The sequence below is a fragment of the Notechis scutatus genome, chromosome 1 (genome assembly GCF_049901735.1).
Source record: "Notechis scutatus isolate UNSWTSFEM ecotype Mainland chromosome 1, rNotScu1.2, whole genome shotgun sequence".
Taxonomy (NCBI): Eukaryota; Metazoa; Chordata; class Lepidosauria; order Squamata; family Elapidae; genus Notechis; species Notechis scutatus.
In genome coordinates, this window is record NC_142009.1 from 68509115 (window position 1) to 68518925 (window position 9811).

The following is a 9811-nucleotide window of genomic DNA, read 5'->3' on the forward strand; positions in this document are numbered from 1 at the left end:
TCTTCATGAAGAGCAACTTGATGCTCTCCTGATATCTTTGGCTTTCACTAGCCTTGTGGCCGAAACCAATAGGAGTTTGAGTCCAAAATACCTGTGGAACTTTCATTAGAGAGCATGGATTATGCATAGACTGAATCATGCATAGATTGACAATATCCCCCCTACTAGTTGATTCATATTACTGCAATCTTCTAAGTTTGCTGTGGCTTTCACAGATTTTGAAGCATAACTAAGCTCTCTGTCTTAATTTGGAGAGCTCACTCTTCACTTCTTCCAAGTTCCTAACGTACAGGTTGTTTCTAGCAACAGGATTAAAAAGTTGTATGAAAGGGAGAAACTGCCTTTAGAAGAGCTGAGTAAATCGCACATAAGTTGCACAAACAGGGTGGAGTGCTTATTGGAGCTATCCTTGATGCTCATTGGGGAGAATTGTAGCCTGATCTGTTACAGCTGATAGGAAGACTTGCTTTGCCAACATATGAGTGGGCTGTGTTATAAGCAATTCTCAAAGAGCTTTTTCAAAATAATAAACACGTTCTGTAGTTGTGAGTAGACAAAAGCAAATATATCTAGGTATTAGTATTATGCATTGTCAAGCTGATACTTGTCAGCATTTTATCTCAAATGTAAAATTATATTTTTAAAATCATAGTGGTGCCATGCCTAAACTCTGGCAACATAGCTTAAGAGTTTCGTATTGCAAAAAATAATAAGCTTGGCAGCAAAATTAATGGTTACTTTCTATTTAATTTTTGCTGCTCTGAGTTGCCAGAGATTCTGATTAGTTGCTGAATTAAACCTCTTGGGGAAATTTCCATTTTCTCTTGGCTGCAAAGATTTCTGAATTCAGGTGGAACTCTGATTCACACTGTAAGTTCTGCATATTTTTTATTGCATTTATGATTGGAATAATGTTAGTCCATGTGGAATTCTTTAATATTTCTTTGCCCAACCAGTACTTTTATCATTTGCAGAATTTTTATATCAAGCAGTGCTTCAAATAATCTTGAAATAGTTGGAAGCATGTTGCTCATAACATTGCTTTTCATCCTTAAACAAAGTGAACATTATTACACCTTGGAGGCTGGGACAGTCCTAAAACATCCAAACCCTTAAAATTATTTATGCCTTTTGCTTTCTGACTTTTGTTTAATAAAAATTCATCAGAAGCCAGTAAGTTGCAAAGCACTATCTTCAATCCTAAACTGTATCTTCAACTCTATTTTCTTTGCACCTCCAAGCGATGTTCTTTAAAAACAAAACAGGTGATTACAGCCCTGAATTTTGTATCCCTTCTGCTATATGGGTATTTTGTGCCACCATGGCATTCATTTTGTGACACTACCAATAAAATTTACAGGTACGCCCCTAATTCCAAGCTTTGAGGATCACTGTAGTTTGAGTTCCTTTTTATAGTAATTGTAATAAATGTATAATTACAACAATAAAAACTAATATAAACTAAACTATAGAAAAATAAAAAGAGTGCAAGCTGTAGAAAACAAAGGAAGAAATTAGAAAAAGAAATATATAAAAGGTGACTTCCCATCTTCATAATAAGTGTAAACAGTTTTAGTTATTTACCACTTCCTTTTAAGGATTAGATTAACAGATCTCTTCTTCCTAGATCCTTTCTCTTAACCATAAACAAATCCATAAAGCCTTGTCATTTCAGAATGTGTCAGCGAAAGTCCATTGAGTGTTACCCCAAATAACAAATGTATCTATTTTAACCTTGATCAAATAAACCAGTTTTATATTCATTTTACTCTTAACAATTTTAATTTTTAGTTCATTCAAATGGTGTAGAACTTGGGGGTTTTTTCCTTTGTCCCTTCTCACAAGATTCCTCAGTGCTTTAATAAGTTTCTTTTGTAAATCCAATATAAGAAAATTATCCAATTGACTCTATTGCTTTAGTATTTGAATATTCCTTTTTTTTATTACATCATTTGATTTCATCTGTATGTCCAATGCACATCTTTGCCATGTCATTTTGTAGCCTGTCATTTGTAAATCAGTTTTGTCAGGTAAAACTTGTTCCTCTTATAGAACATATTTTAGATACAGTCTCTCCATAGAGGCAGATGTCTCTGTTGACACCATTAATATTGAGTCCATGTTTCAAAAATATTCAATATTAAAATATTTAGCTCCATTTTATAATTGTAAGTTGAATTTATGTGTACTCTCTTCATTGTAATCTTACTGCTGAAGTTTTAAAATCTTATACTTAAAAAAACAATTTTCCCACAGGAAGGATTCTTTATTTAACAGATTTAACAGATAATCAGAGTTGGAAGGGACCTTGTAGGTCATCTAGTCCAATCCCCCGCCCAAGCGGGAGACCCTACACCATTTCTGACAGATGGGAGTCCAATCTTTTCTTGAAAGTCTCAACTGATGGCGTTCCCACAACTTCCAAGGGCAAGCTGTTCCATTGGTTGATCTCACTGTCAGAAAGTTTCTCCTTATTTCCAGGTTAAATCTCTCCTTGTTCAGTTTCCATCCATTATTCCTTGTCTGGCCTGCAGGCGCTTTAGAAAATAGCTTGACCCCTTCCTCTCTGTGGCAGCCCCTCAAATATTGGAAGACCGATATCATGTCTCCCCTGGTCCTTCTCTTTACTAGACTAGCCAAGCCCAGTTCCTGCAACCATTCATTGTATGTTTTAGCCTCCAGTCTCCTAATCATCCTTCTCTGTACTTTTTCTAGAGTCTCAACATCTTTTTTATAATGTGGTGAACAAAACTGGATGCAGTACTCTAGGTGTGGTCTTACTAAGGCTTTATAGAGTGGTATTAGTACTTCCCTTGATCTTGATTGTATCCCTGTTAATACAATTTAGGATTGCATTAGCTTTTTTGGCTGCTGCTGCAAACTGCTGGCTCATATTTAGCTGGTTGTCCACTAAGACTCCAAGATCCCTCTCACAGTTACTGCTGTTGAGCCTGGTTTCACCCAGTCTATATGTGTACTTTTGGTTTTTCTTGCCTAAGTGTAGGACTTTACTTTTCTCTACGTTGAATTTCATTTTGTTAGATATAGTCCAGTGTTCTAGTCTGTCAAGATCCATCTGGATCTTGAGCCTATCTTCTTGGGTGTTAGCTATTCCTGCCAGCTTAGTATCATCTGCAAATTTGGTAAGTTCCCCTTCTATTTCCTCATCTAAGTCATTAATGAAGATATTAAAGAGTACTGGGCCTAAGACGGAACCTTGTGGCACCCCACTGCTTACTTCCCTCCATGTAGCCTTAGACCCATTAAGGACTACTCGTTGAGTACGGTTTGCCAGCCAGTTGCGGGTTCATCTAGTGGTGGTGCTATCTATTCCACTTTTTTCTAGCTTACTAACAAGTAGGTTGTGGTCTACTTTGTCAAATGCCTTGCTGAAATCTAAATATATTATGTCCACAGTATTTTGCTGATCTGCTAATTTAGTCACTGTGTTCAAGAATGAAATAAGATTGGTTTGGCATGATCTGTTTTTAACAAACCCGTGCTGACTGCTAGTTATTACTTTATTTGTTTCTAGATGTTGGCAGATCTGTTTTTTTAATTATCTTTTCCAGTATCTTCCTGGGTATTGATGTTAGGCTGATTGGTCTATAGTTTCCTGGGTCTGTTTTTTTCATTTTTTGAAGATGGGAACCACATCAGCTCTTTTCCAGTCCTCTGGTAGTTCCCCGGTGCTCCAGGATTTTTGAAAGATATGGTGAAGTGGTTCTGAGATTACCTCTGCCAGCTCCTTTAAAACTCTGGGATGTAATCCATCAGGCCCCAGTGATTTGTTTTCATCAAGATCAGACAGGTGTTCTCTAACTATTTTTTTTGCTTATTTTAACTTTTATTTCAAAATAGTTTGTATAATTAATTCCAATGTCTTATTTTAAATTTATTTGGACTCTTAGTCTGTAACTTTATAAAATCAAAGTTTTAATCCCTCTTGCTGTGACATAGGCAGGCAGGCAGGTGCTAGCCGCACCTTGGGCAGATGCTTATTCTCTGGTTTTCCTGAGTTCTAAAGCTGCCAGAGATTGCTATTGAGGTTTCCTCACAAAGAGCAGTTGGCTGGAGCACTTGTGGCTGATCTAGTCTTCTCCTTGTCATACTAAAGGGATGGAGTGGAAAGATGTGGTTTTGCTCATCTTCCAAGCAAGTTGATCTCACAGCTTAAGACAGCATTCAAACAATATGCATATTTAACTTGATGGTAGTTAGCTTCTGTTGTCTTGGTGCATCACTTTCTTGTAGAATTACAGAATTTCTTTCAGTTGCTAGCAAAACAAATCACAATCCAGGCATGTAAGCATCACTATTCGAAGACAACTTTTACTTCAAAGTACTTTTCCTAAATGCTAGAGAGTACATTGTATTTGTGCCATTGTATTTGATGTAGGATTTTGCTAGTTTCCGTGCACTGAATTCTATCAAATCAACCCACCAAGAGATGTGACATGGGGTGGACTTCTTAGCATTGGGCCTCAAACTCTTAGGGCAGATGTACCCTTTCTACTTAGCCATTAGCAGTTCTGGTCATTCACCATTTCCTGAAAGCAGAAGTGCGTGGCATCATCATCCTCCCTTTCCCAGAGGGCTGCAAATGCATCCTATGCTCATGTTCTCCAGCTTCACTTCCAAATTTCTTTTTTCCAAACTGAGTCTCCAGGCAGATGGTCTCCAGCACTTCGTTCTGATTTACAAGCAGCCATTTCTTTGATGGCAGCACCAGGCACATCCCTTCCCTTTCAACTGGTTGTTCCCTGGTGCATCCTGGACTGATGGGGAGTTACATTTTCAGCTGATCAGAAATTGCTGGGGGTTTTATAATCCTGTGGCTCTCCTTGAATTATCCTCACCCTTAAATGCAGAAGCTCTATTCATCCCTTCTATCTCCCAATGGGAATCCTTTCCATTTCTGTCTTAAGTCAGGTGAAGCAAGCTCATGTTTTTCCTACCCCTACCATGACCTGAAAAACTAATTAACTTCCTCTTTTCTATTTTAATCATTATTAAAAAAAATCAGTTTCAGAAACGAGCTTAGCCTAGCAATGTTCCCTCATAGTAATTTAAGAATTAAATTTTTGCTCTAGATGCACAAAGAAACAGAATCAAAAGGGCAACCTATTCTGTATTCATTTTATTGTTGTAGCGTCAGGACATTTCATTGTTATAGTGTTAGTACTTAAATGGGAGGGGAGGTCTACTTTAGTGTCAAAGGAGATACTGTGGGAAGGGAGAGTGAAAGCTGGGAACATAGCAGACAAGCAATGTAGGCTGCATTGTGAAGTGGATAGATTCGGTATAGTGCTATTGGTACAATGATCTTCAAATGTAGTTAATTTCCACCATTTTGTTTCCACAACAGATGTATCATAGTATGCTTTAACTAAAACACATGATACAACATACTTTGACTGGACCATGTTCAATAAATCAAACACTGATATATTTCGTTTTGGCCATTTGTTAATTAGAGCTTTATAGGGTCTTCTAGTATCACCCAGCCATCACCAAGACTTTTTCTCATTTCTGCTCCTCATTGTAGATAATGCTACAAATCGCTAGCAAGGAATTGCCCCTTGTTTAGTCCTAGGTTATGTTTAGGAGACATAGTGGTGCAGTGATTAGAATGCAGTATTGCAGGATAATTCAACTCACGGCTAGGAGTTCAATCCTCACTGCTCAAGTTGATTCAGCCTTCCATCCTTCCAGGGTCGGTAAAATGAGGACCCAGATTTTTTGATATGCTGACTCTGTAAACTGCTTAGAGAGGGCTGTAAAGCACCATGAAGCAGTATATAAATCTTATTGCTATTTTATGTTCATGTCAGGAACAGCACGTTTGTATTGTAGGCAGGTTAATCTGATGTTTCATTAGATATAACAGGCCAGACCTGTTTTGCAGATGTATTGGACTACAACCCCCACAATTCCCAGTCAGTAAGGTTGAAGAGTTGAGGAATTCTAACCCAGGGTATTTTGAGGATATTGCAGTGGGCAAGGCTGCTCAAGATTTCTGGATAAGTCTATTAAAACTAGGTTGTGAAATGCTTTTCTCTGAAGGTTAGTTAGTTTCTATCAGTTTCTAACAGTATTTGGGATGGTGGCATGCTTTTACCTATTGTGTCCAATAGGGGGAGTTGTTGTCTTTGTGCTGGAAAAGAGCGAGCAAGCAAATAACAGCTGACTTTTTTTTTAAAGAACAAGTACTTCCTCCGCTTCTGAAAGTATTGCTTGTTTTATGAGTTTGTGTGGGAGAGAGGAAGTGAACTGTGTACTCCCTTCCATTCCAAAGGCAACTGATAGCAAGGAGAACATTCATTATTCTTCCTGCTCCTAGTTAATAATCTACTGCAAGGGTGTCAAACTTGTGGCGTCATGGCGGTGAACGTGACGTATCCGGACTTTTTCCCCCTTCGCTAAACTGCACATGACGCACCTGTCCCGTGAGCTACTGCTACAAACGTGTCTCTTCAGCATTGACTTCAGGTAGTGTCAACTGACACTTTTGCTTAAGCATTGTTCTTCTAAAAAAATATGATATTCAGACAACCATTAGGTTACACCGTAGGATTTTTACCTCCTTCCCTATGTTGAACCTTTTTGGGATAAGTATTAAGCACCCATAAAAAGCAAGGGACTGAATAAAATAAAAATTCCCCTTCTTCCACATTGATTTCCACTCTTCATACATCTTCCTCTTCCCGCAAAAGTATCCCCCCTTATAGTGAAGACAATGTATTCTCTTCTTGTTTCAGGAGATAAATGATTTCTTTCCACTTTTAAAGAGAAACAATAGGCTCTTTTATTTTGCTCTTTCTTCCTACCCTGTCCTCCCAATTTGGCTTAGGGTTTGGCCAAATCATGAATAAAATGATATTTAAAAAGTTCCTGGAAGAGTAGTTCATGCATCCTCTCTGCCTCTTTATTTGCATGGTTGATTTAAGGAAATAATGCCATATTTGGGCTTGTCCCCTTAAAATTCTGCAGATTATTTGCTTAGATGTGCTTGGAAAGTTCACTGACTATTGTTAGTAAGGAAATATGCACATTCTCAGAGGATCCTTTGTTTATAGCCCAAGCAAAAGCCATTGAGTAGTCCAGACAATGAACTCTTTAAGCAATGTTTCTCAAGCTTGGCAACTTCAAAATATGTGGGGTTGCAATCCACCTATCTTAAAGTTGCTATGGTTGAGAAATACTGTTTTAATGTATACTGCAGAGGTGTCAAACTCAAGGTGCTTAAATCTGACCCGCAGGGCCGGCCTGGAAATATCAAAGGACCGACCCATGGTGTCTCTGCCAGCCACAATGGGCCATGTGAAGGCCTCATGAAGCCCCCACGTGCCCTTTTTTTTTTGCCTCCCCAGCCTACAGCAGCACTCTGCCAGGCAAAAACAGGCCGTGCAGCACATTTTTGTCTGGCAGAGTGCTGCTGGAAGCCAGGGAGGCTGAAAATGGGCCACCCAGGGGCCTTGTAGGGCCTCCACGCAGCATGTTTTTGGCTGGGAGAGTGCTGCAGGAGGCCATGGAGGCCGAGAACAAGGCATGGGGGGCTGCACACGGCCACCCTGAGCCCCGTTTTGACCATCAGGGTGCTGCAGGAGGCATCGGTCCCATCTTTCCCCTGCTTCCTGCTCCCCCACCTGCCGTGGAAGAAAACTACAATGCTGATCCAGCCCTCAAAGAAATGCAGTTTGACACCCCTGGTATACCGCCTATCATCTTCTCTAATGAAACTCTTTTAATTTTCTTCATTGATCACTGTTTTCTTAATTTTAGTTTCGGATTAGAATCTCTTCATGACTACAGCATTTCCGTATCCTTCCAGTATCCTCTCCACGTCTCCTTAATCATTTATTTTCTTATTCTTCCTATAGGCTAGGAATTGAGACAGTATTAGAATCAATTCCATTTCAGCTCAAATAAAAACATCTGATCCTTTCTGCTGAAATAAATTTCTTGGCAACAGCCTATTGCAGGGGTGTCAAATTCGGGGTTTGTGGGCCGGATGTACCACACGTTCGTCGCACCCAGCCCTGGTTTAGCAAAGGGCAAAAAAGTCAAGATACCTCACGTGACGACGCGAGTTTGAAACCCCTGGCCTATTGTATGCAAGATCTAGTGGACAGGGTGAAACATTTTTAAGTTCACAACAGACAGATAACATTCAGAAGCGTGATTCGGACTGTAGATTGTTGCCTCTGTATGTCAGAAGCACATAGTCATCAGCAAAGAGGATTTCTTGAATAACTGAATGGAGGCATTTCATCCATGTGTTCAAGTAGCAAAAGAGACCCATCCAATCAGTACGTGATGTACACTCCCCAGGCATGGACAACATGCAATGAAAGAACAGGCTGAACAGGACTGGAGTTGTCACATAACCATGTTTCTCTCCACAAAAATGGCAAATGTTGCTGATGTGTCACCATTGTAAAGGGCCCGTCCTATCATTTCATCATGGAGCAGCTGAATTAACTTAATTGATTTCCTTGGACATCTATAATGTCTCAGGGCAATCTAGAAAGCCTCCCATTTATAGTGTCAAATGACACTTTATTGTCAAGTCAACTAAGACAGATAAAAGAGGTTTGTTCTGCATAATGCACTTTTCCTGGACTTTCCTCATAGCAAATATCATGTTTGCTATACTCCATTTTGACTGGAAACCCCACTTTGCCTCTGGCAGGTTTCTTTTCGAAACAGTGACAGTCTGTTCAGGAGAATGTAGGCAAAAATCTTGCCTGTAATGGACAACAGTGCAGTGCTCTGTAGTTTTCAAAGTCTAGATAGGTTTTAAATTAATTTTGACTGAACTGACATATTTTGATCAATTTCAAACCAAGTAAACAGCACACCTTGGTTTGAAATCCTAAAAAATAAATCTGTGATGGGAGACTCTATAAAATGAGCTACCTACAGCAAAGACACAAAGAATACCCATAAGAAGGGAGGGAAATGGAGAAATCTTTTAAGATGACTGTAGGGACTGTAGGGATGACTGTAGACAAGCTAAGAAGCAACAAGGATCTGTGTATGAAATAGAAATGTGCTGATCACTAAGAAACTATACAGACTGATACTTCCCGTAAGCAGAGACAGACCCCGGAAACTTAAGGCTTGGAAGGAGTTGAGAAATAAGGAATGCAAAATATAGTGCCAACATATTGGGAAGAATATATCCATTCCAAAAGAGTCAAGGAAATTGTTGGTCTGTTACACAGGGAAAGTGAGGAAGTAGTAAAAGCAATAGGGAGGATTTTTTTATATTTGTCATTTATTTATATCTGTGTTCTGTCACAAGAGGGAGAAAGTGAGTGAATATGAATGCGAAAAAGGTAAATAACACAACTCAATTTCAATAAAGGGATGGTACATTAATTCACCCTGTTATGTTAAATACACTCAAGACAAAGAGCTGACGGGATTAAATTAACTGCTGACTAAAATTTTTGAAAAGTCTAGGAAACTGGAAAAGTGTCATAACTCTGAGACATTTAGTCTAAGTATTCAGAAAGGATAAGAAAGAGAAGCTAGGAATCTACAGCCAAGTCAGTTTTATGTCCATACTGGACAAATATTAGAAGAGATTGTCAAGTACTATGTCTGAAAACAGTAAAGAATGCTAGCCCTATCAAGAGCCAGCATGAATTTGTGAAGAATAAATCCTATCAATATCTGACATTAATCTCTCTTTTTATGACATTTTGACATTTCAAGGGACTGTGGAGGATGAAATATACCTTGATTCCAGTAAAAAGTTAAATAATACTCCTGATATCCTTGCATACAAGATGGACAAACA